At 45.1% G+C, this 26,389-nt stretch overlaps 1 long non-coding RNA gene across 1 annotated transcript; it reads left to right on the top strand.

Moving 5' to 3' along the window:
• LOC143816940 (uncharacterized) lies at nt 1-26,389 on the top strand. The gene is made up of 4 exons (XR_013224026.1): nt 1-466; nt 8,790-8,932; nt 22,623-22,685; nt 22,770-26,389. It is a non-coding gene; the product is annotated as an uncharacterized LOC143816940 (long non-coding RNA).

The following is a 26,389-nucleotide window of genomic DNA, read 5'->3' as shown; positions in this document are numbered from 1 at the left end:
CTGCTGTGTGCTCTGCTGCTGCCTGTTTGCCCAGCTCTCAGCCTGTAGTGTCCAGTGAGATCTGTGCACCACTGCCAGGATGGGCACATGCACCCCAGCACCCTGCAGAGACAAGGAACCCTACCAACCAGGTCCTACACCCAGAAGACCCCAGAGCTCACCACAGCACCAGCACAATGCACAGCAGAGGCAGGGCACCATCAGCTGAGCTGCAAACACTCATCCAGGAGTTGGCATCTACTGAACTTGCATTGGCTTCCCAGTGGCCAGTCCTAAAACTAGACAACACATGCATGGTCTCTGAAGAACCAACAACCTGAAGAAGAAGAAGAAGCCACCTCACCATCCACACTGTGTCTTGTCCACACTCAGGGAGAAGGTGTCTCTGTCCTTCACTTGAATAATGGGGCGCAATACACCAAGAAAGGTGCTAATGAACAAGGAGAAAACACAATGGACCCACCAGGTAAATGTTTATTATACTCTATTTATTGTTTATTATTTACAGTTTATTACATGTATCAGCAATAGAAACTTCAATGACACAGTGTTCTGCATTTCTTATCTTGCTCCTGGCAGGGGACCCAGCGCATGGGAAGCAGTGTGTGATCTACAACCAGCCCCACACACAGCTCAGCAATGCTCAGCTCAGACTAAAGTTAACCTTGTCACAGAGATGATTACAGTGGGAATGGAACAAATAGGACTGAGTGATCTGATGAGCACTTCCATCTCCCTTTATGGCAGTAATGATGTTCAGCTTCATGGCTTAGATCTCTTTGTAGACAACAGTTTTAAATTGAAGTCTAGGAAGCATATGGAGATTGCTTTAACTCTCCAAGTGCCAGACCAGCATGCAGCTCTTGTGCTCAGTGTTTCAGAACCTCAGTGTAGATCATCAGTGACATTTCTTATAATGTTTGGGCGGGTGACTGCTATTCCAGAAAAGTTTGTGTGTGTGTTAGTAATATCCTCCAGCATTTTGGTAATCCTGTGTAATCCTTTGTAAAGTGAGTCTCTGTAAACTGTGAGATGTTTGCAAAACTAGGGGATTACAAGGCATCATTAGCCATACTTCACATGCTAATACCCCTCACTAGACACAATAGCATTATCCCTGTGATCACTTCACACTTAAGTTAATTACAGCCGGGTATACAGAAGCTTTAGCCCAGCAGAGCCCCCTATTATCACTACTGCCATGTGTACTGTAAACATCACCTGCCCTACTGGAAGTCTATCTACCTATCTATCCAATATCTATCTATCTATCTATCTATCTATCTATCTATCTATCCAATATCTATCTAATATCTATCTATGTAGCTATCTATCTATCTATCTATCTATCTATGTATCTTTCTAATATCTATCTATCTATCCAATATCTATCTATCTAATATCTATCTATCTATCTATCTCTGAATCTATCTATCTATCTATCTATCTATCTATCTATCTATCTATCTATCTATCTATCTATCTACCTGTCTATTATCTATCCCCAATCTATCTATCTACCTGTCTATTATCTATCCCATATCTATCTATCTATCTATCTATCTATCTATCTATCTATCTATCTATCTATCTACAATATATATATCTCCTATCTGTGTATCTATATATCTATTATCTATCCCTGAATCTATCTATCTATGTAGGATCTATATTTTGGCCTATCTAGGGATGGAAATACTTAGTAAACATGCACTCATATGATGTGGTACATCTTCATTTTCAGTATCTATCTATCTATCTATCTATCTATCTATCTATCTATCTATATGGATATTTTTCTACTTCTCTCATTATGTATATTCCATTGCACAGTGCCAAAATTGCACCAATTAAGGCCAACACTATGGCCAATTTTATTGCATGTATAGACTAGATCAAGCATAAGTGACTTTGAATTAGATATTGCATGTAGGACTACAAGTGACGGCATGGAATATTAGCTCTCACTCTATCATTGCAGAATACAGTTTAGGCCACAACTGACTACTTGTTTTTAGAGAAGTACACTGAAACTAAATTACAAGATGGTTAGAGTTATCATTCTACACTATGTAAAACATTTAGGAAGACACAGGAGCATAAGCAAAACCAATGCACCCATAATCTATGACAATGAATAATAAAATATGTCATCATAAAAGTGGTAAAAGCAACCCAAAAACTCATTTTCAAAGCAGCAATATAGTACTTAAGTATATACAAGGTAAGTAAAAAATAAAGAACCAAAAACATATCTGTACAACCAGGGGCGTAACTATAAGATGCAGGGGCTGCAATTACACCTGAGCCATGGATAGTATTAGGGCCCCAAAGGTCCTTTTGCCCGATATGAAAAGACTATTACTAGTAGAGACCTGTGTTAGTTAAGGCCCCATTGGAGATTTTGCACAAGCTTCAAGTTACGCCACTGTGTAAAGCGCTTAAAAATGTTTTAAGTTACCTACAAAATAATGGAGACGTCAGTCATAAAGAGTGCTAGGCAGGTGGGTATAGAAGAGTAGTAGGTAGGTTGGTGGTTCACAGGGGCCAAATAATTAGCTACCCCATCCCTGTTGAAATGCCACCCAGGGCACCCAGCACCTAGTGTATAGCCCGTCATTCATTTATACAGCAGCCATTACTAGAGGGGCAGACCATGACAATAGAGAAAACCTGGTAAACATTCTCTTCCAAAGTGGCCCAGCAGCCCCCAGACTATATAAATAGAGGCACATATCAGATATCTGTGTGTACAGGACCAGGCATGCAGGAGGTCTGTGACTGCTGAGGATTAACCCCCTGCCATTCTTTAAGTGCTAAGAATTAAGTGATTCTGCTAATTAGTTCCTGGGATTAAAAAGTAAATGTAGGAAAAGATAAGGGAAAGATTAGTTCTACAGATGCCTACAGGCTGTATGTAATCAATAAAACATAAGTACATTATTTCATAAAGTGATTTACAACTACAGTGCCCCTTCCAACTCTCAGCTGATATCAGCCAGAACATCCTCTTCAGGCTCCTGCAGACTCACACTGCTTCTCAAGGGAAACCCTGTCAAAGATTTGTATGTGGACACTTTTTCTTGTTGATGCATTCTCATAATCCGCAAACCACGCCATAAAATATCCTCATCATTTATTATGATGTTCTCTTACAGTGTATTACAATTTGGGGCAAGTTTTTATTTGCACTTGAAAGTTTGTCAACTACGTAACTATTTGTAAAATCACAAGACATGCGTGAAGCATGGTGGTAAACCTAAGTGGTTTGTTCCTAGTGTCTCCTGAAGCTTGAAAACATCATGTCATAAATCATAAAGTTATATGCAATACTGGAAAAAAAGAGTAATAGTTATAAAATATACTATGAAGGTGGAGAACAAATTAAGTACATCCGTATTGTGAAACTGAAACATTGCAACTATTGTGACTTTAGAGATTATTCTGCCAGTTCAGCTAAGTTGCGAAAAGTGTTTGGAACTTAGAGGAATGACAAATGTCATTTACACCATAAAAGTGGTGTAAACTAAGGCAGAAATGTTCGTCTGCCAGTTTATGACATGAGTACATTTCTGATGCTGGTGTGTTGTAGCAGAAAGATGTGCCCACCCCTCAATGAATGTGTAGAATCTTATTCCAGCACCTCCTGAGTTAAGAATTACTGATCGTAGTGGTCATCCTCCCTGAGCCCAGTGATTGGTTGCAGTGCTCACATGATTAAATCATGACATGACCAATGTGGCCCTGTCAACAAGCACCTCCATAGACAACTCTTTTGTTTATTGTAGACCAAATAGGTTTCGTCTGAGGTCCCAGTGCTATAAGTACCAAGTGTCATTTGTAATCCTGTGTCTTTTTCTATAGAAAAAGTCCGTTCATCCCCAAATAAAACTAAAATATATATTATATATAGTCATAGCCTAAAGAGTTTTATTTATTTTGTGGGTATTGAAACAACACAAAAAAACTGAGAAAAGAAGGCAAATTCGACATAATTTCATGCAAAACCCCAACAATGGGCTTGAAAAAATTGTTGGCTCGCTCAACTTAATATTAGGTTACACACCCTTTGGACTAAATAACTGCAATCAATCGCCTCCTATAATCATCAACAAGCTTCTAACAACTCTCAACTGGAATTTTGGACCAGTCTTTTTTGCAAACTGCTCCAGGTGTCTCATATTTGAAAGGGGCCTTCCCCCAACAGCAATTAATTTTAATATCTCTCCACAGGTGTTTGATGGGATTTATATCTGGACTCATTGCTTGCTGGCCACTGCAGTACTCTTCAAATCAACCCAAGAAAATCTTTGAACCTTCACCATATTTGACTGTAGGTACTGTGTTCTTTTCTTTGTAGGCCTCATTCTGTTTTCGGTAAACAGTAGAATGATGTGCTTTACCATAAAGCTCTATCTTGCTCTCATCTGTCCACAAGACGCTTTCACAGAAGGATTTTGGATTACTCGCATACATTTTGGCAAACCGCAGTCTAGATTTTTTATGTCTCTGTGTCAGTAATAGGGGTCCTCCTGAGTCTCCTGCTATAGCATTTCATTTCATTCAAATATCGACGGATAGTTCGCACTGACACTGATGCACCCTGAGCCTGCAGAACAGTTTGAACATCTTTGGAACTTGTCCGGACTATCCTGTGTTGCAACCTTTCAGCAATTTTTCTCTCCCGTCCACGTCCAGAGAGATTATCTACAGTGCCATGGGTTGTAAACATATTGATTATGTTACACACCATGGACAAAGGAAGATCTCTGCAGATGAACTTGTAACATTGAGATTGTTGATATTGTTCAACAATTTTGGTTCTCAATACTCAGTTCTCTTCTCTTTCTGTTCTCCATGCTTAGTGTAGCACACACAGACACACAATGCAAAGCTTGAGTCAACTTTTCCCCTTTTTATCTGGTTTTAGGTGTGATTTTCATATTGTCCACACCTGTTACAGGTGAGTCTGAATGAGCAAATTGTTTATGGCTAACATAAAACAAAATTTCAAAAACATCCCAGGAAATGATACAGCCTTATCAACACCAGGTCAGATTACCAATGCACTAGCAGGGTGCAGTAGACCCCCATGATGTGGGGGCAGCACAGATACAAAATACTAATGCAGACAGCCACTTAAGGCCCCGTCTCACATAGCGAGATCGCTAGCGAGATCGCTGCTGAGTCACAAGTTTTGTGACGCAACAGCGACCTCCATAGCGATCTCGCTATGTGTGACACGTACCAGCGATCAGGCCCCTGCTGTGAGATCGCTGGTCGTGTCGGAATGGCCTGGACCTTTTTTTGGTCGTTGAGGCCCCGCTGACATTGCTGAATCGGTGTGTGTGACACCGATCCAGCGATGTCTTCACTGGTAACCAGGGTAAACATCGGGTTACTAAGCGCAGGGCCGCGCTTAGTAACCCGATGTTTACCCTGGTTACCAAAAAAAACAAACACTACATACTCGCCTTTCGGTGTCCAGGTCCCTTGCCGTCTGCTTCCTGCTCTCACTGACTGAGATCCGGCCGTACAGTGAGAAGTGAGAGCGCAGCAGTGACGTCACCGCTGCGCTCTGCTCTCAGTGTACGGCCGGATCTCAGTCAGTGAGAGCAGGAAGCAGACGGCAAGGGACCTGGACACCGAAAGGCGAGTATGTACTGTTTGTTTTTTTTGGTAACCAGGGTAAACATCGGGTTACTAAGCGCGGCCCTGCGCTTAGTAACCCGATGTTTACCCTGGTTACCCGGGTGCTGCAGGGGGACTTCGGCATCGTTGAAGACAGTTTCAACGATGCCGAAGTCGTTCCCCTGATCGTTGGTCGCTGGGGAGAGCTGTCTGTGTGACAGCTCCCCAGCGACCACACAGCGACTTACCAACGATCACAGCCAGGTCGTATCGCTGGTCGTGATCGTTGGTAAATCGCTATGTGAGACGGGGCCTTTACAAGCCTACCAATTAATTGAGGGGGTGGCTGTGTAGTATTAAACATGCACGCAGATGGAGCTTGCATATAGGACGCCAGTCACACAGATGTAGTGTACAGTGACTGGTTACAGCCTATTGATGATGCACATACCATTAGATCAGGTGAGCTGTCCAGCACTATATAAGTGCACCCCACAAGGACAGACTCCCCAGGACACCCAAACAACACTAAAGGGCCTGGCTGTATCCTGCACCAAAATAGGTCAGCTCGCAAACTACGTCAAGGGTCCTCACACTTGCGTGTCCTAAATCTAAAATTAAAAATAGCTAACATAGAACAAAATTTCAAAAACCGTTATAGAAAAAAGATATAGTCTTACCAGCACCAGATCAGATTAACAATGCACTAGCCGGATGCAGCAGACCCCCGTGATAAAGGCTGGGGCAGCACAGGTGCAAATACTGATGCAGACAGCCACTCACAAACTTACCAATTTATGGAGGTTATAATAATGTATTTATCAGTGTAGAACCTTGTGCTGAATTCCCCAAAATTTAATTTGCGTTGAAGAAATTTGCACAAATTTCAAGAAAAGGAGAGTTAGAGATTAGCACTGCGAAGTGAGCGTGGCCACAGATAATGGCATTAGCCTTGTCTCCTGAGATGTCAGTCTGCGCATGCGCCACCTGCGGTGCCAATTTTCCAAAAGCCCACCATAGGGAACTGAATGGGAAAGGGGACCCCGCTCACCGCTGCCGACATCTAATGAGCGCCCAGACACTGCAGCATTTCTGCAGTCCTGCTGCTGCCGGCCTCCTGAAGCAGCGGTCCTACCTTCTGTGACCCTGCTCCACCGCCGCCAACACCCCCTTCGCCCGGTAAGCTCACTTCGAATGATAAAACTCACCCCATTTTCCTCCCAAATATGGGGGGAAAAAAGTGCGTCTTATAATCTGATAATACGGTTTGTTAAATCTTTTTCCTACTAGAATCCAAAACAATCCAGTTTTCAGATATGAGACAGAGGCTTTATGTATTAGAGACATACACTCACTGGCCACTTTATTAGGTACACCATGCTAGTAACGGGTTGGACCCCCTTTTGCCTTCAGAACTGCCTCAATTCTTCGTGGCATAGATTCAACAAGGTGCTGGAAGCATTCCTCAGAGATTTTGGTCCATATTGACATGATGGCATCACACAGTTGCCGCAGATTTGTCGGCTGCACATCCCAAAGATGCTCCATACAAGGCAGGATGGATCCATGCTTTCATGTTGTTTACGCCAAATTCTGACCCTACCATCCGAATGTCGCAGCAGAAATCGAGACTCATCAGACCAAGCAACGTTTTTCCAATCTTCTACTGTCCAATTTCGATGAGCTTGTACAAATTGTAGCCTCAGTTTCCTGTTCTTAGCTGAAAGGAGTGGTACCCGGTGTGGTCTTCTGCTGCTGTAGCCCATCTGCCTCAAAGTTCGACGCACTGTGCGTTCAGAGATGCTCTTAGGCCTACCTTGGTTGTAACGGGTGGCGATTTGAGTCACTGTTGCCTTTCTATCAGCTCGAACCAGTCTGCCCATTCTCCTCTGACCTCTGGCATCAACAAGGCATTTCCGCCCACAGAACTGCCGCTCACTGGATTTTTTTTCTTTTTCGGGCCATTCTCTGTAAACCCTAGAGATGGTTGTGCGTGAAAATCCCAGTAGATCAGCAGTTTCTGAAATACTCAGACCAGCCCTTCTGGCACCAACAACCATGCCACGTTCAAAGGCACTCAAATCACCTTTCTTCCCCATACTGATGCTCGGTTTGAACTGCAGGAGATTGTCTTGACCATGTCTACATGCCTAAATGCACTGAGTTGCCGCCATGTGATTGGCTGATTAGAAATTAAGTGTTAACAAGAAGTTGGACAGGTGTACCTAATAAAGTGGCCAGTGAGTGTATAAAGAGACTGTCAGCAATCTATAGATCAACACTTACTAAAGGTTAAGTATATGGTTAATTATCATCCTATGAATTTAGCTCTGTTGTGTGAGTACCTTAGAAATTAGATTAGGCGCCTCAAAGGCGATACGTTATATATTTACCAAATAACCCAAATGCAAATCCCCACTTTTCAATGTACTTTCATCCCTAAATCATTAAGCTTTCCAAGTTCTTGAGTATTTGGCATTAAAAAAAAGCTTCAATAACGTCCCAAGCTACGAGCCACAATTGCTTCACACATCTCTTGATCCAAAAGGATTTATTCTGCTACTTCCTCACAAATAATTCTACTAGGAAAATATTACCCTGCTTATATGTCCCAGTAGACCAGTTTCAGTATGGAAATTTAGCCTGCAATTATATTTATCTATATGCTACTTAATTTGAGGATGGTGTTAAATAACACATTCTGGTGCCCTGCTGTGAGCTAGGAAAACATTGCTGTTATAAACAGTTCGACTTACACGTTTCTCTAGGCTGTAAATCTTCATTTTTCACCAGACCTTTACTTTAAAATCCCCAGTTACTTTATTAGATTAACACCTCTACTGTCAGGGGCACCAGTATGTGTTACTGTGTGTCTCATAAAGGGCTAGAGCTGCCAAATATGCAGATGATTGAATATTGCTTAAATATATTTTATTTGCAAGAAATGTTCTACAATATTTCGTGTAAGTCACAAGTCGCCCACTGCTCACTTACCCAAACTGCTCCTCTCAATAATATTCAGAATATATCTTTGTTGAAGAAGTTAAAAAAAAAAAGGTTCCAGTGTTCATTTTCAGATTCAGGCGGCTCTTGTACCCATCTGCTAACGAAATGTAACCCAGACTGTTACTTTCTGATCCACTTTTTTTTTTTCACAGGAACTAGACGTTCAGCCCTGTGGCAAGCCACAAAGAAATGTCCTACTGGAACACTTTCTACTTCATTGAATTCTCAGGGACTGTTAACAGCGATCTTCTTGGAATCTGAACAAGATGTTGGATTAATAACTTTGCCTATTTTGGTACGTCACCTTTCATGACTTTCCATTTCCAATCAAATCCTTCTAGTCATATTATCTTTGTCTACATTGTGGTCAAGTGTTTTGGTTGTAGTGGCAATGCTAAGCAATCTCCATTTGTTGGCCATCCTCTCAAATTCTTCAGGATGATAACATTAAGCCATTTGTTTGTAAATTAAGGAATGGGACCTAGAATGAATACAATACAGACTTTATTTAAAGGTTTGGCCACCTCTAGTGTCTTGGACATGCGGATTTGGATCTGCTACGTGACCCAACTGGCAATACAAGTATGCAGTTTGCAGTCAACTGCGGACTAGAGTTGACTTCAAACCGGCCAGAAATTCCAGAACAGTCATAAAAATAGGACAATTTTTTTGTCCATTTTTTGAAGGCAAAGAAATTAAATAGATTATTTTGACTGTAATTATGATCATTTTATAGTTACAATGAATGCAGCTGAGGTCTACCTTTCAGAACTATGTCTATAGACATGTATCACTTATCATCATAATGATTTACTATGGTTTTCAAATGTGTCCACAAAAAAATCATCTCTGTCCGTGATTTTTTAATAAGCTGTCCAGAAAAAATAAAAAGTCAAGTTGGCAACCCAGACTTCCGGTGATATGACGACCTCTGGAGCCAGAAAGGGGAGTAAAATTTGAATGGAGTGTGCTTTATCTTAGGATTTGGCAAGATCCAGTGCTTGACAAAGAGGTCGCCAGAGGTGAAAAATCTCTAGGTTGCTGCATTTAATAATTCTCTCGTCAACTGAAGATTTCACCTTTGCTGATAATATGGAGGCATGGTTATAGCCCTAGCGTCCAACAACTAGGTCCTACTGATGTCCTTGTTGTCATAGTCAAATTGCATGGCTGATTTTATGCCTGCTTTCTTGTAAGATAGCTTGAAGCTAGCAATGTCCCGCTTCTTGGCTCACTAGTCATGGTGGATTTGCTGACTAATGTGCAGGGTATTTTCTCATAAGGAGCAGAAATAGCACCTAATAGTTCACTCTTATAATGATCTCTACTAAATGCCTTTGGTTGCCTGCTAGGGCCATGGGGTACTCGGGCCGGGTCCGACAGTTGTTCAGGGGGATTGTCACGGCAGCAGTGACCCGGTCCGTGGCCCTGGGCATCCAATACAATTAATAAAATGAAGGGGGAAATAAAGTTTATAGGGAGTTTGTTCATGATGCCACCCGTGGTGCTCGGCAATAGGGAAATGGCCGACGCTGCAGTTCAGGTCCACTGGGGCAGATGATGACGCAGCAGAGATGTTTCATCTATCCACAGGTAGAACTAGGCCCCAGGGAAGTTAAAGAGCTAAAGCTAATGATGTTGAATATTGTGATGCAGGGCAGGTGACGCAGTAATAATTCAGAGGACACAGCAGGGTGCAGTTTCAAAACTTTACTCACAATTCATATATGCAGTCCTCAGCCGGGTGCTATGTCCTCCGAGTCAGTGGTCCAGCCGGCTCTCAGATAATTTGGAGTACACTTTGCCAGAACCCCCTTCTTATGTTCCTTCTCTGGCCATCTCACTGTGCTGGCTCCTGCCTCTCCTGCCCTGCACCTCACACACAGTGTCCCAAGTCAGCCGCCTTGGATCCTTTTGGGCGACGTCGTCCTGGTCCCCTTGATCCTATGTGGCTGCCTTTTTGGCGAATATGTGCAATTGTGGCTGTGGCACATACAATTACCACAGTCTCCGGTTTGCTAGCTGAGCCTTGCAGTTCTTCACTAGTCAGGGGCCGGACCCCTACTGCGACCAGGTCCCTCCACCCGACTACAGTCAGCGTGGATTTGGGCGCCACGGGTGGATTCTTCACTTCCCGTGCCCCTAGGACCCCTTCTTTCCTTCTCTCAGGAGCTTCTCTCCTCACGTCTGTTCTCCTCACCAACTCCCCACTGACTGACTAACTCCTCCCTCTAGTTTCCATGACAACTCAAACTGTCACTCCACCCACACCTTGTATCTAGTTCCTCCCTGGCCTGGAGAGGTCTAGTATTGGGTGCTAGTGTGTGGGTACTGGGTAGTGTCCCCTCCTTACCTGAGAGCGGAGTACCACATCTCTGGCTGAGGTGCAGTACCTCTGTGGCGACTGGACCCTCAGGGGCACCACACCTTAATATAACGTAAACCAACTCATGTCTGACTATGGTCAGGAAAACTTCCCAATGGATTCTATAGACAAACAACCAAACAAATCATTGCCCATAAGCTAGTATTTTATGTAACTCCCTTATGTTACTTTAATCAAGGTTCCTCAGTCTTTTCATCTTGGCAGCTTCACTTCCCAGTAGTTGAGCCAGCCCCCTTCCCTGTCATGGCTGATGCATAGACATAGAAACTGGCTCAGGTTTTAAATCCAGCAGTCAGCCGAACCCCTTCAAACACTGCCAGGTCCTGTGCTGACACAGGAAACATTGCTTTATGTCCAGAACATATGGGACATGACACTGAACAGAGGGGCTACCAGTAGATCAGGCATCTGACAAAACCAAACTGTATTAGATACATAACTTACTACTAATAGGAAACTTTATAATATATCTTATCAGAGAAATCTGCTTCTTTCTCCGCCAGGACTGATCTTTCATTCTCAAAATTCTTCATTCACAGATGAAATCTGTAATCAGTGAAAAAACACTTTCTCATTACTGTGATTGGAGATGGCAGTTAGAGCTCATAAAGTTCTATGAAGAGGGGAGAAGAAAGGAATTAGAGGCAGATACCGACATTCTGCTGCCAGTTCTCCTGTATTGATAGTAAGGGCTCGCTCATATGAATGTATAACACGGTTGAGTGCTATACAATGATTTATCGGATAGCACTCGGTCCAATGCTATATTATGGGGCAGTGCAGTTCTGTGATTATTTTTTTATACCGAGTCAGAATGAGAATTAAATCATAGCATGCTGCAAGCTACTGCACAAATCAGATCACATGCGCCCATTCAGGTCTATGAGTGCCTGGAAAACGTCAGAATATACTAGGATGTTGTGGCACCCCAGGAGTTCAGGTACCACAGTGGTATTACTGCTACTGGGCTACTGGGCCTCTCTAAGCTGAGCGCAGAAACCGGGCATTGGGTGCCCGAGGTCGTGAGGGACTACAGGTCCCACGGCAGATCCTGAAGGCAGGAGACTAAAAGGGACTTGCCCACATAATACCTGAGGTACAGCAGCAATCAGAGTCCATAGTCACTGTGGACAGAGACCCCAAAGAAAAAAATTTGAAAAAAATTAATGAAACCGCACCCTATGCCCACATGCCTTCCATGGGCTAATGTGTAGCGCACGTCAATGCCAGGGGGTCAGCCCAGCTAAGAAGTCCAATACAAATCCAAAAGGAGAGACAGCGCCACAACGGTCAGTGAAAAATAACTTACATCTTAAATCTGCCCTCTGCGGCGACGTTTCGGTATAACAATGCTTGATAAAGGTTGTTATACCGAAACGTCGCCGCAGAGGGCAGATTTAAGATGTAAGTTATTTTTCAGAGACCCCAAAGAGACGGCTCAAGTTGCCTACCGTGCAGGTACTGTCCCTGGACAGGGGAAGAAAGAGGACCTTGTTAGAGAGCTACAGGCAGCAAGGGACAACAGACCAGCGCATAGTGGAAGGCTCCCAAACTGACCTGTCAAGGGGATTCCCACCTGTCTTTGGGCTGCCTGGACTCCATCTTTACCTGTTGCCGATACTCTGGACTGAGGCGGTTAAACACCAGTAAACCAGGTAAAGACTGCAACCCTGTGTCCTCCATTTATGTTCCGGCATTCACTATCCTGGCCAAGCGCACCGGGAGCCCTGGGGACACCACTTCATCTGTGGGAAGCGACACCATCTTTGCTGCAGCACCATCGCCCCCAGAGGACCCCTTTGGGCAGCGTCGGTCACCTCTGACCAAGAACCACAGGTGGCGTCACTAATTTTCATCATTTCCACAACCCCTTTAAAGACCGTCCCTTTAACTTGGGCGCCCAGGGCCACGGAGCGGGTCGCTGCCACCGTGACCACCCCTTTAATTGCAACCGGACCCGGTACCGAGTACCTCACTGCCCTGACGGGCGACTCAATGTCATCCCAGTGCAGTCCTTGTACCGCGGACTCAGACAATGGAAAAATGATGTTCTCCGTCTTCTCCGTACCTGTGATCAGATCACACTATGATGACACTCGGATTACACTCAAAGTGTCATTTACATTATTGAGCCGATTCTCTCGCATGAAAGAACTGTGAGCGATCCCTTACTCATTAGCTTATTTATGGGTTTTTTTTGTTGAGAAAACCCCTTTTACATTTAACACAGAGGGGCCGTCGTTTCATAACTTATTGAACGCACATGTCTAAATTCTTATGTTTTTTTCCTTTTATGAGATCACTTGGTTTAGGTTCAACTTCACACAAAAATGACAACCAGATGAGTGACCGATCTGGTGACATAGTTGTGTTACATCGCAGATTCTGTACCGCAGCCACGTAAAGCCCGGATCGTGAATGAGATCCAGAACAACATGAGGACATGAGCAGAACTGAAGGGGATGGACAGGACTGAGATGGCTCCCCAAATCCTATTCCTCCCTTACCCCGTGTCCTGCAAGGACCATCAGTGTAATCACCCCCAATTTCCAATCGCTATAATACCACGGTGTGATTATCTGTAACACTGGTAGGTGTCACAATGTCGCCGTGCAGCGTTACATATCACAGTGCCATTGCGATGTGTGACGGCTTAGTGTTGTGAGCAGAAAGCAACCATTACCGCAGGGTACAATCCGAATGGCTTTAAACCCAAGACAGAGCCGTTATCAAGCTGCGATTCTGTAACTATTACCATGAGCGGATCTCGTACCACATCTGCTCACACCCATGTTGTACTTAGGCGTCTTCTCTTTGTCATGTCTTAATACCATCTTACCAATATAATTACATGTACAAGAAGTCCTCCATCACATTAATGAGGCATCTGACCCACCTACTTGTAGGCAACAAGCCCAAATTATATATACACCGCAGAAAACAGCAAGCGTGTAGACGAGCTCCTACATCAATAATGCAAAACATTAAACTTGTATCCTAAAAAATTCATAAAAAATCTCCTATATGCGGATATCTGCCTTCATTATAATAGTGTTGCTAATTCTCCTTAAAGAGACAGACACTGGTGGGCACATCCGAGAGTTGCTTGGCCTGATATATTTAAAGGGACCACTACGTCATCCAGAGTGGGTGCCCCCTTTTACAGCTACACTATGTGAACCACCATTCATGATTGTTTGTGAACCAATCTGTTAAATATCTGATCACTGGGGAGTCCTAGCAGCAACTGTCGCTTCAGTCCCATAGACAGCGATTGGTGGCAGCAATCATATATGACTCTGCCGCTTCATCCAAGTGTGACCAAAGCTAGGAAGAACAGGGGCTTGGGACCCCAATTCTTGTGTTCAGAAGGGCACCCAGCAGTGGGACTCCCACATTGATCAGATATTTATCATTATCTATTGTTTTGGATAGGTTACAGGCTCATGCGACATTAGTGCAACATTAGTGTTAAAAAAAACACAAGAAAGTGTCAGCTTTGATCATAGTGTGATTCAATTTTGTCGGATGTGGATAAGATAGGAAAAAAAGTCTTCATCTTCTCCATTATATCATAAAGGGGATGGACCACACTCAGATGTCATCCGAGTGCTGTCTGTTTTTTTGATGGACCAACTGCCTTACATAGCCAAGTGAGTTCCGATTTACAGATGCGAATCGTGCAAGTGTAAGCAGGTTGCAGGATGTAGTGACGGAAGTGCAGCTCCCCAGAGTCCTGGTCGTTGCAGTACTGATGCTCCGCTGCTAAGGGGAGTGATGGTACGTCTGATGGCACTGAAGGAGTTCATCTGACCAGGTATCACAGACACCAATACACTTCATAGTCTGGCCTCCTGGGGGAGCTAAGGGTGCTATGTATTAGACCACTCCTCACTAGGGTTGAGCGACTTTTATTTTTATAGGATCGGGTCGGGTTTCACGAAACCCGACTTTCTCAAAAGTCGGGTCGAGTGAAATCGGCCGATCCTATAAAAAAGTCAGAGACGGGGTCGGCCGAAACACGAAACCCAATGCAGTGCAATGGGATACTATGGTTCCCAGGGTCTGAAGGAGAGGAAACTCTCCTTCAGGCCCTGGGATCCATATTAATGTGTAAAATAAAGAATTAAAATAAAAAATATTGATATACTCACCTCTCCGACGCAGCCTGGACCTTACCGCTGGTAACCGGCAGCCTTCTTTGCTTAAAATGAGCGCGTTCAGGGCCTTAGATGACGTCACGGCTTGTGATTGGTCGCGGCCGCCCATGTGACCGCCATGCGACCAATCTCAAGCCGTGACGTAATTCTCAGGTCCTAAATTCCTAATTCTAGGAATTTAGGACCTGAGAATTACGTCACGGCTTGTGATTGGTCGCGTGGCGGTCACATGGGCGGCCGCGACCAATCACAAGCCGTGACGTCATCTAAGGCCCTGAACGCGCTCATTCTTAGGAAGGAAGGCTGCCGGAAAGAAGCCGAGGGTGAGTATATTCCTATTAGGTATATACTCACCCTCGGACGCGCCCTGCTTCTTTCCGGCAGCCTTCCTTCTTAAGAATGAGCGTGCTCAGGGCCTTAGATGACGTCACGGCTTGTGATTGGTCGCGGCCGCCCATGTGACCGCTCACGCGACCAATCACAAGCCGTGACGTAATTCTCAGGTCCTAAATTCTTAGAATTAGGAATTTAGGACCTGAGAATTACGTCACGGCTTGTGATTGGGTGCGTGTTGGTCACATGAGCGGCACGCGACCAATCAGAAGCCGTGACGTCATGGAAGGCCGTAAACGCGCTCATTTTAAGCAAAGAAGGCTGCCGGTTACCAGCGGCGATGTCCAGGGGCCTCCGGAGAGGTGAGTATATCAATATTTTTTATTTTAATTCTTTATTTTACACTTAAATGTGGATTCCGATATCGATTTCCGATATCGCAAACATATCGGAACTCGGTATCGGAATTCCGATACCAGATTCAGAAGATCGCCGACCTCATGGCCGACCCCACACAGGGGTCGGGTCGGGTTTCATGAAACCTGACTTTGCCAAAAGTCGGCGACTTCTGAAAATGGCCGACCCGTTTCACTCAACCCTACTCCTCACAATTTGGTAAAACTGGGGGTTAGATAGAAAGTTAGAACAGAAGCTGACTGGGTTGGAACCAGGCAACACCCTGTGGCAGAGGGTGTTGCAGGGGAAGATTCAAGGGGGTCCCTGTCAGGGGTGGGATCCTGACAGAGGCCTAGCGAACAGGAAAGAACGTTAAGGAACCGCGCCTGCACTACATCGCGGCGGTTTCTCAAGAAAGGACAAGAAGCGAGGTTTATTGTGGAGAGTGAGAAACGAGATCAAAGCAGAAAGGAGATAACACCAATAAGAGTTGTGCTCTTAGATCGAGGCAACATCCTACTGAGGCGCGTAGCCGGTGGCCGGGAATGCCGAGGAAGTATTGGGCTCCAAGCATTACTTCAAACCAATGGCAGGACAGTTAATTATAGGTTGGCTGTCTCACCTAAATCACCTAAGCAGACATAGGGGGCAACTGTGGGAGAGGGGCGTCACTAGGGTCCCGGAAGAACTCCAGGCCTACCCGTCATACGGGTGCGTCCTATCCATATCATCTGGGGGACGGAGAAGAACATCAGAATAGAAACGAGAGTTGTGAGAAAGAACATCAGAAACAGACACAACAGTTGTGAGGACTATCCCGTGGTGCTCAGCAGGGAAGTACTACAACACACAGGTGCTAGAAGGTAGGCACAGATTTCCACCTGCAAAGGGAACTCTGGAGGTGCCATCGGACTGGCCGGTCTCGGACAGCCCTGTTAACAGTGCTCTGGATTGAGGATCTTGAAGCCTTCGGTAAAGAGGTAGGGAGACTGCAACCTTGTGTCCTCATTATTCACCGCGACCTGCACCACGCACCACCACCTATACCTTTCATTGGACGCCTCTTAGCAGGGTCACGGACCGGGTCTAGCCACCATGACAACCCTAGAACTGAGACAGAGAAGCCCGGTACCGAGTACCCCGCGGCCCTGCATCTGGGGGCGCTCCAAATCTTGGCGTCACAAACAGGATCTACTTAAGCCTGAAGAATCAGGTCATGTGTGCCTTGTAACTGTGATTTATTGTGCTTGAACTGTGACTTATTGCAAAGAATGTGAATTGCCACTTTCCGCCAAAAGTTCCTGCCAAAACCGCCACCATTGCAGCGCCAAGGGGAGCGCAGAAGAAGAAGGGCGTGGATGTGGGCGTAGACAAGCTGAAGAGCGCGAAAGACAATGGCCGCCCAGTCAAAATATTATTGCACCGTGAGGACGTGTCCGTCAGCAGCCGAGATCCGCCTCCTGATTCTCAATGGTGGGCGGAGGCAGAGAAAACGAAACCGCCCAAGAAGGAGAGAGCGGGAAAAAGACCAGGAAGTGACCCACGTGGAGGATGAGATGGCTGACCGCTCGGACTCAGAATGTGGGGTTGAAGTGGAGAACTCCCCCAACTACCCGGAGGAGCGTAGCGGCCCCGTCTCTACAGCCAATGCGGGTCTCCTGCAACTCAAGATGGAGGACCTGATTGAACAACTTCTCTAGCTGCGGGTGGAGGCCAAGACTGCATCCCAGGGAACACCAGCGAAGGATCCCCTGACCTCGGTCCCTGCACCGCTGCTCGGGTTGCTGCCGACGTCTCCACCGATGTCACCACCAGCGGAGCTAGCTGCGCGGAAGGACGTTGCACCGGCCGGTAAGCTCGCCGACCCTGCCCCATTAGCAGAGGACCTGCTGATAGGCCCAGTTGCAGCGCCACCTCCCCCTGGGACCCACCGACTCCAGCACCTCTTTCCCTAGGACCAGGCCACAGGCATGGAGCATCTCCTGAAGTCCCCGATCTCGCCAGTCACCCTGCCGGGCGCGGTCTATGCTGAGCGCACGGTGTGCCGCTGGGTGAATCCCGGGTCCAACTTTATGGGGTTCCCCGGGGTGGTGACCCAGGAGGGAGAGATGGTGCAGGCCCTCAGCTGGGAGGAGTATCAGGCCCAGCTAGAACAGCAGTGGAAAAAGAAGGAGAAGGCGTACCAGGCCGGGCTGGAGGCCCATCACCAGAAAGACTTGGCGGTGAAGGACCATGCCCGCAAGGACCCTAGCGCTCATCAGGCCCCGTGCAGGCAGGGCATCGTCATCGCTTTTAGGCTCCGTGGAGGCTGGGGCTTTATTAAAGAGCCGGGCTTGTACGCCGAAGTGTTTGTCAACCGGAGGGATGTCGAGTCTCACCTGAGGGAGGGTCATCCAGACCGAGACCTGCGCCCAGGGGACGAGGTCACTTACACCCTGCACTTTGGGGAGAAGGGGTGGTTCGCTTTGAACGTCCATAGGAGACAAGGCTCCATGACACCCCCAACCAAGGTGCCAGTACAACAGACCCCTGTGGTGAAGACGCCTTCCTGCGACCGATCCACCGTTACTACAAAGACCACGGTGGTTACCCCAACTTGTACTGTGGTAAAGACCACAACCTGCACCGTTGCTACCACCACCGCTGTGGTGGCCGAAAGCTTGGCCGCAGTGGTAACTGGTGCCCAAGTTGGCGTTGGAACCAAAACGGTGGCCACCCAGACCCCTGTCTGGGACAAGGAGGCCACCTCCTGATCAGTCAGAATAAGCTACTGAAGTTCTGAAATTGTATATAGTTAACTGTTCGTCTTTTTGTGTTTTTCTGCTGCTATAACCCGACTAGGGTTATCTCTTAAAGGGATCCCTTAGTTGACCCGGGATCCCTATTTTGCCTTTTTGTTTTGTTTACTACTGTTTTAAAGACTACCGAATCATGGACGGTGAATGGTTCACAAACTGCTCTGTAAATAGTTCGCACCCTCTTAAGGGTGCCCTCTACTGGTTTTACAAGAAAGAGAACACTTTGCGAAGAAACTGTTCCTGGAAACAGCATCGGAGTTCCTGCTTTACACGGACTTGCAACATGAGTAGTTGCACCACCTTAAAGAGACTTGATTCCCTCTTAAAGGGAATGTTTACCAGTTGCATTTAATATGTAACGTTGCCTTAAAGAAGAGTAAATAGAAATAATGTTTTACATAGAAAAGTAATATGTAGCCAGTTAGTTAATTATAGAAAATGTTTAATAATGTGCTAGAGAATGAGGACAGGAAAGTGAACCCGTAGGGGTTAGTGGTTGAGTCCTCTTAGGAGCCATAAAGAGATGGCTCGGTGAAACTGTACTAAGAAAGAGGCAGTAGGCCTGGGCAGATAGACAGGCGGTCCTGCGTAAGACAAATTATAGAATAAAAAGAAAATATTGCACTTAAAAGGGAAAAATGAAGAAAAAGTTAATTTATATTTTAGAAGTTTTATCATAGGCCTTCAGTGGATTCAGCTTACACGTCCTTAAAGGCAAAGTTAAATTATTGTTCAGCATTTCCACTCAGTAGAATACCCGTCTGGGTAATAGAAGTTATTTATAGTGTGTTATTTAAGATATTTAACCATGTTTGTAACGTTCAAGAGTCCTCACCTCCCATAAAGGGAAGCACTGTTATTTCCACGTATTACTTGTTTATTGCATTTCAAAATTTGTATGTCTTTTGCTGACATGTATTGTTGTTTTCTTCCCAGTCCGGGAGTACTGGATTTAACCGGGGGGGAGTGCAGCGCCCCTGAGTCCTGGTCGTTGCAGTACTGATGCTCCACCGCTAAGGGGAGTGATGGTACGTCTGATGGCACTGAAGGAGTTCATCTGACCAGGTATCACAGACACCAATACACTTCATAGTCTGGCCTCCAGGGGGAGCTAAGGGTGCTATGTATTAGACCAGTCCTCACAATTTGGTAAAACTGGGGGTTAGATAGAAAGTTAGAACAGAAGCTGACTGGGTTGGAACCAGGCAACACCCTGTGGCAGAGGGTGTTGCAGGGGAAGATTCAGGGGGGTCCCTGTCAGGGGTGGGATCCTGACAGAGGCCTAGCGAACAGGAAAGAACGTTAAGGAACCACGCCTGCACTACATCGCGGCGGTTTCTCAAGAAAGGACAAGAAGCGAGGTTTATTGTGGAGAGTGAGAAACGAGATCAAAGCAGAAAGGATTGAGGCAACATCCTATTGAGGCCGGGAACGCCGAGGAAGTAGATTTCCACCTGCAAAGGGAACTCTGGAGGTGCCATCGGACTGGCCGGTCTTGGACAGCCCTGTTAACAGTGCTCTGGATTGAGGATCTTGAAGCCTTCGGTAAAAGGTAGGGAGACTGCAACCCTGTGTCCTCATTATTCACCGCGACCTGCACCACGCACCACCACCTACACCTTTCATTGGACGCCCCTTAGCAGGGTCGCGGACCGGGTCTAGCCACCGTGACAACCCTAGAACTGAGACAGAGAAGCCCGGTACTGAGTACCCCGCGGCCCTGCGTCTGGGGGCGCTCCAGACAGGAGGCAGATCAAGGGTTAACAGGTTTTAATTAACAAGGTCTTACTCCACGCAGGGAGATAGGGAAGATGTGAGGTAAAATGTAGGCAGAATAGGGAATACAGGGGTTTGGTTGGGGAAAAATCAGTGCAGGTAAAGCAAAGAAAGTCGTTCTCAATAAAGTCACTTATCCATTAAGTGTCTTTGTGACAGGAATGGTTCCAGAGTAGATAATGGTGCCAACAGCCATCAACGCAACATGGATCCTGTCTGGTCCTGAAGAAGGCGATAATCCGTTCCCGGCTGGCAACTTTAAGTCTTTGAAAAGTCCCGTTGAGTCCGCTGTAAAGAGACTCCAGTGGCCGGCAAGGTATATGCCACAGTCCTGTCAGGAAACAGCCGTAGCCAGTTACAGTCACAGTCTCTGTCAGGCAGCACACGCACAGCACTGACTGTTACAGAGTGATTGGCACCTTGATGCCTGGGTGCCGTCCTGCACATAATGGGCTTCTCATCAGAGTCTCTGCGGTCCATCTCTCTCACTGCTGGACACGAGCCTGAGCTGCTATTATTATTATTTATTATTATAGCACCATTTATTCCATGGCGCTTTACATGTGAGGAGGGGTATACATAAGGATAACTGCCCCAAAGCAGGAGCTCTCACTCTCCTCAGCCGCGCGCTGCATCTTCCCACCCTCTCTGTCTGTTCACGCGTAGCCATGTCCCTTGTCAGCCCGTAGAAGGATCGTTCCAGTTCCCTAAACTTCCCCCCGGACAGCAGAGGACACAGCCTCATCAGTTCCAGTCCCGGCACGCAGGTACCCGCGGTCCGGTTGTCCCCCTTACACATGCTGTGAACTTTTCCTCAGACAGATTCAGTCCAAGCAAAAAAGCAGAATGTGCACGATCCCATAGAATAAAATTGGTCCTAGTGTGATTAGATGTTTTGTCGGATCGCACTCAGACTGAAAATACAGTAATCTTCATGAGCCCTTAGTATGAAACAGAATCTTTTTACTTTTGGATTTGACAGCTTTGACAATTTTTTCAAAAGCTCCAAAGCTTCTAAGATGCATGTAACTCTCTGAGAACTCTTAGGACTGCACCTAATCCCTTTCAAGCTCTCTAACACAAACACAGCCTTAGGCGACTTTCACACTAGCGTCGTGCACTTTAGAAAAAACGCATCCTGCAAAAGTGCTTGCAGGATGTGTTTTTTTCTCCATAGACTTGCATTAGCGACGCATTGCGACACATTGCCACATGTCGCAACCGTCGTGCGATGGTTGCGTCGTGTTGCGTCGGTCCGTCGCCACCAAAAAACGTTGCATGTAACGTTTTTTAGTGCGTCGTGCCCATCTTTTCCGACCGTGCATGCGTGGCCAGAACTCCGCCCCTTCCTCTCTGCACATCACAATGGGGCAGTGGATGCATTGAAAAACAGCATCCGCTGCCCCCGTTGTGCGGCGCTTTCACTGCTTGCGTCGGTACGTCGCAACGACGCAATTCATCGTGCGTTGTACGATGCTAGTGTGAAAGTAGCCTTAGTAAAGTCAAAGTGACCTTCAAATTCCTTCAGTGTTTTATGACTTTCTCTCCTTATCTCTATGGCTAAGTTGTCAGCCATGAGGTCCTCTCACTATCCGGATTCACTCCAAAATGGCTGCTGCATTCCCTGCTTCTGCTTTTATACAGGCTATGGTGGTTCCTCTTGATTGGCAGTCCTACCATGTGATGTGATAGTTGCAGGGCATTGTGGAGAACCCAATGTGGTAACAACTGAGGTCATGTGTGCCTTGTAGGACTAGTGCAATCTTCTGTAATATGTACAACGGGGTCAGACATTTTTGCCGATTAGTGTCAAGTGAATCACAAATTGTTTAAATTCCCCGGGTTCAGCAAATTCCTAAAAAATTTGATTTAATTTGCATCAAATACATTTATAATTTTTAATTGACTGGAATTAGATATTAAGATCTCCATTTTCTATAGAAGAGAATGAAGCTGTGCTTTGCCACCAGACCCAGACCATGGACTGACTCCCTTTATCTGGTCCCAGAATCCCATTGTCCCTGTTTTTTAGATATGGTATCCGCAGTCCTTTGGAGCAGTTCTTTATCTTTCATAAATATAAAGGAATTGAATGGATCTGTTATTTGTGAAAAAAATTATTTTCTTGTGTTTTAGGTAGCGACATGAGCAGTCACAGTTTGCAGCCACTCAAGATGCTTCCCAATCACTGAAGAACATGTAAGGCTACATTGATCTTTTGCAATGAGTAATACCAATGGCCATGTGAGTGATGTGTTTCTTGCCTATTTCTTCCTTTTACAGCTGATCTTGGCATGGACCGTTGTATGTGCCCAGACTGCTGAGCAGAAGATCAGGTGAAATCTGTTTTCATTGATCTGAATAGTGCAGTGACATTGTAGAGAGGGCAGAATGTAACCGTCCCTTCACCCCCTGCTCCACACCGGCAGGCAGCTGCCGCCTCCTCCAGCACATGGTTTGTATGCTCTGCTTCTCCACTCGCTGGCGGTTTGATGATGCTATCATTCAGAAAGAGCAATGATGGGACTGCGTGCAATCAATGTTAGAACAGTCCACGATCAATGGGATTATCAAATGAGAGACATTGCTTACAAGTTTTGCAGCAGAGAGCAGCTCGTTATTCTGATGTGTCTTTGCAGCATATCAGAAAAGAAACAAGGCAAGGACTGGATTAGAAGTGGCCACCAAATACCTGGACGCTGAAGAGAATCATCCTACTGCTGCCACCAGTGATATCACTCATTAAACCAAAGCTGTAATTATAACATTTTACTTTAATAGGAAAATAGGATTTATTGCTGGTGTGTACTGGTGAGGAAGAAGTCATCAATATATCTGTAATGGTGATAGTGGGCGTACTATATACTCACAGAAGGGGATTAGGGTCACATTAAGAGGATTATAGGGTCTGAAGACCCTTCTTTATAACATCAACAGTACTGAGAATTCACCGTACTCCTATGTGGGATAGATGCTGTTACTTACAGCCATGTGCATTGGGATTCTTGAGATGTCACAGCCCTGGTGACTATTCCTTAAAGAGTTTGTCCCATGAACAAAGTGTATTTTAATTAATAGATCTTGGAAAAAACATAAGATCTGTATCCTATTTTTTGTCTCCCCCCTTCCAAGGAGCTGTGATATGATCAGACCATGTCCCCCCACTGTCAGGTGCAGCCATTACAGTTGGGCACATGTATAAGATTATCTCAGCACAGGAACATTTTTTTTATCACATCCAATTGTGGAACTTATTTTTATTCCAAGATCTAGTTATTAAAATGTACTTTGTTCTTGAAAAAAACCCTTTAAGGCTTAAAGTCTTAGTCTCATCATGGTTACAATTACAAAGTGCTTGTAAGGAAAAGCAACTTTGCAATTTACTTGTTAAAAATCCCCTCTGTTCTCAAGAAAGGAGGGACTTTCAATTCTGTTGTTTGCAACTCGTTGCCTAAGTTACTGGCCATCTCTGCAGTCTTATCAGCATTGGCCGGTCTCCTAGGCAAGGAGCGCAGTGCTTACAAGATCTTTTCAGTAGAGCATGTAAGTGCTGCTATAAATCTAGTCATGTTTGCAGCATCAAAGAGCACACATTTCAGGTCAGCGGTGCAACAAAGCCACTGGTTTGAACTGTTAATCATAAAGGAGCTCACCGCCCTGTGGAGAGTAGGAAGCAGGGAGGCTGGGGAGCTTTGTGGTCTTGGAGAACAATCTTGACAATAAGCATTTAAGAAATAATAATTTTTCTTTAGTAAAGACTTGTGTACCCCATGAAATAATCCTAGAGCATCCTTTCTTAGATCTCTGTATTGTCTCATTCCTTTTTTATTCCTCCTGGAAATATATAAATAATGTTACAACTGGTGATTATTACCCTTGGCCTTGTCAACAGGATGTATCCTACACAGTCTAATGGTGCCAGCATTGAGTAGTTAGTATCAGACTGTAGAGACATGCTCCTTCTACAGGGGAGATGGAAACACCCAATTGTCAATTTATTTGTGTTTTTCCATCAAGGATAACGGAGAAATTGCAAAATTAAGAGTTTTATCAAAATATGCTCCAATTGCTTCTTTAAGGAAAGCATCCTCAATAACACGTACTGTAGAGGAAATCATGGAATGGCTGACATTGCATATAGTTGGTGATCTCAGCAAAAATATTTGTTTTTCTACTACAAGTACTAGAGCAGCTCGGCAGGTGAATACTACCGCCCCTCGGCCACCGCCACCAATAGCAGCTGATCGGCAGGGGTCCCGAGTGTCAGACCCCAGCCAATCAGACATTGATGACCTATCCCAAGGATAGGTCATCAAAGTAAAAGTAGGGAACAACCTCTTTAAGGCTATATGCACACGGTCAGGATTTCTTGCAGAAATTTCCTGAGCAAAACTGGACATTTTCTGCAAGAAATCCGCATGAGTTTCTCGCGTTTCTCTCGCGTTTTTACCGCGTTTTTGGGGCGGTTTTTTTTGCGGATTTTTCCGGAGGTTCCCCATGCAATAATATAGTGGGAAATCTGCAAAAAGTCCGCAAAATTAATGAACATGCTGCGTTTTTTACCGCGATTTCGGTTTTTTTTGCGGGAAAAAAAGCATCATGTGCACAAAAATTGCGGAATGCATTCTAAATGATGGGATGCATAATGTATGCTTTTTTTCGCGTTTTTATAGTGAAAAAACACAAAAAAAACGCGAAAAATCTGCAGCGTGTGCACACAGCCTAAGAGTGCAGAAAAAATGTGCACCGTATTTTTCAGACTATAGGACGTACCGGACCATAAGACGCACCAAAGTTTTAGACGAGGAAAACAAACTAAAAAAATTTTAAGTAAAAAATGTGGTCATGACACACTGTTATGGGGGGATCTGCATCTGACCTTGTTATGTGGGTACATATATTAGAAGGTAGCTGACAGCACAACTCGCAGAGGGATGCCCGTCCTAGTTCCACTGGACCCAAGTGGAAGTGTACATACCATAGCAAAGTGAAGGACAGCATCCAATCCAGGTGAAAAACGTTCCTTTATTGTGCCAAATGCGACGTTTCAACCATCAAAGGTCTTTTTCAAACATCCTGGGCCCCTTCCTGGTATATATGTCCCATTCTTATATATTTGTTTTAGGTTTAAGAGTTGGGATTGTTTGCTTTAAAAAACATTACAATAAACTGATCCCCTTTATGCAACTCATATGTATTCTTTGCATCCTGACTTTATATGGTAAATGCATGGAAGTATTACACATTCCATTCCAATTATGTTCCAGGTCCAGTCCAGAAGACATGTTCTGATTGACCACTGCATTAAAGGAAAACACCTGTTAGAAGGTGTTGATCTGAGAGCAGCATATCTTGGGGGGCTGAAACACTGATTTCATCGATGTGCCGCTTATTAGGCTGTGTGCTGTCCTTTGAATACAATGAATGTTTTATCAGCAGGAGATTATCACTATAGTACTACACCTCACAGGCATCCTAGTCAAACCACACCTCCAGCACTGATTGGTACCTTACTATCAACATACAGTGGGTACATAAATTATTCATACCCCTTTACATTTTTCACCTTTTGTTTCATTGCAGCCATTTGGTAAATTCAAAAAAGTTCTTTTTTTTCTCATTAATGTACACTCTGCACCCCATCTTGACTGAAAAAACAACAGAAATGTAGAAATGTTTGCAAATTTATTAAAAATATGATCATAAGTATTCAGCCCCTTTGCTCAGTATTGAGTAGAAGCACCTTTTGAGCTAGTACAGCCACGAGTCTTCTTGGGAATGATGCCACAAGTTTTTCACACCTGGATTTAGGGATCCTCTGCCATTCTTCCTTGCAGATCCTCTCCAGTTCCGTCAGGTTGGATGGTGAACGTTGGTGGACGCCATTTTCAGGTCTCTCCAGA

Source organism: Ranitomeya variabilis, chromosome 3, assembly GCF_051348905.1.
Source record: "Ranitomeya variabilis isolate aRanVar5 chromosome 3, aRanVar5.hap1, whole genome shotgun sequence".
Classification (NCBI taxonomy): domain Eukaryota; kingdom Metazoa; phylum Chordata; class Amphibia; order Anura; family Dendrobatidae; genus Ranitomeya; species Ranitomeya variabilis.
Note: the sequence above shows the minus strand (reverse complement) of the source record. Positions and strands in the feature narration are given on the sequence as shown.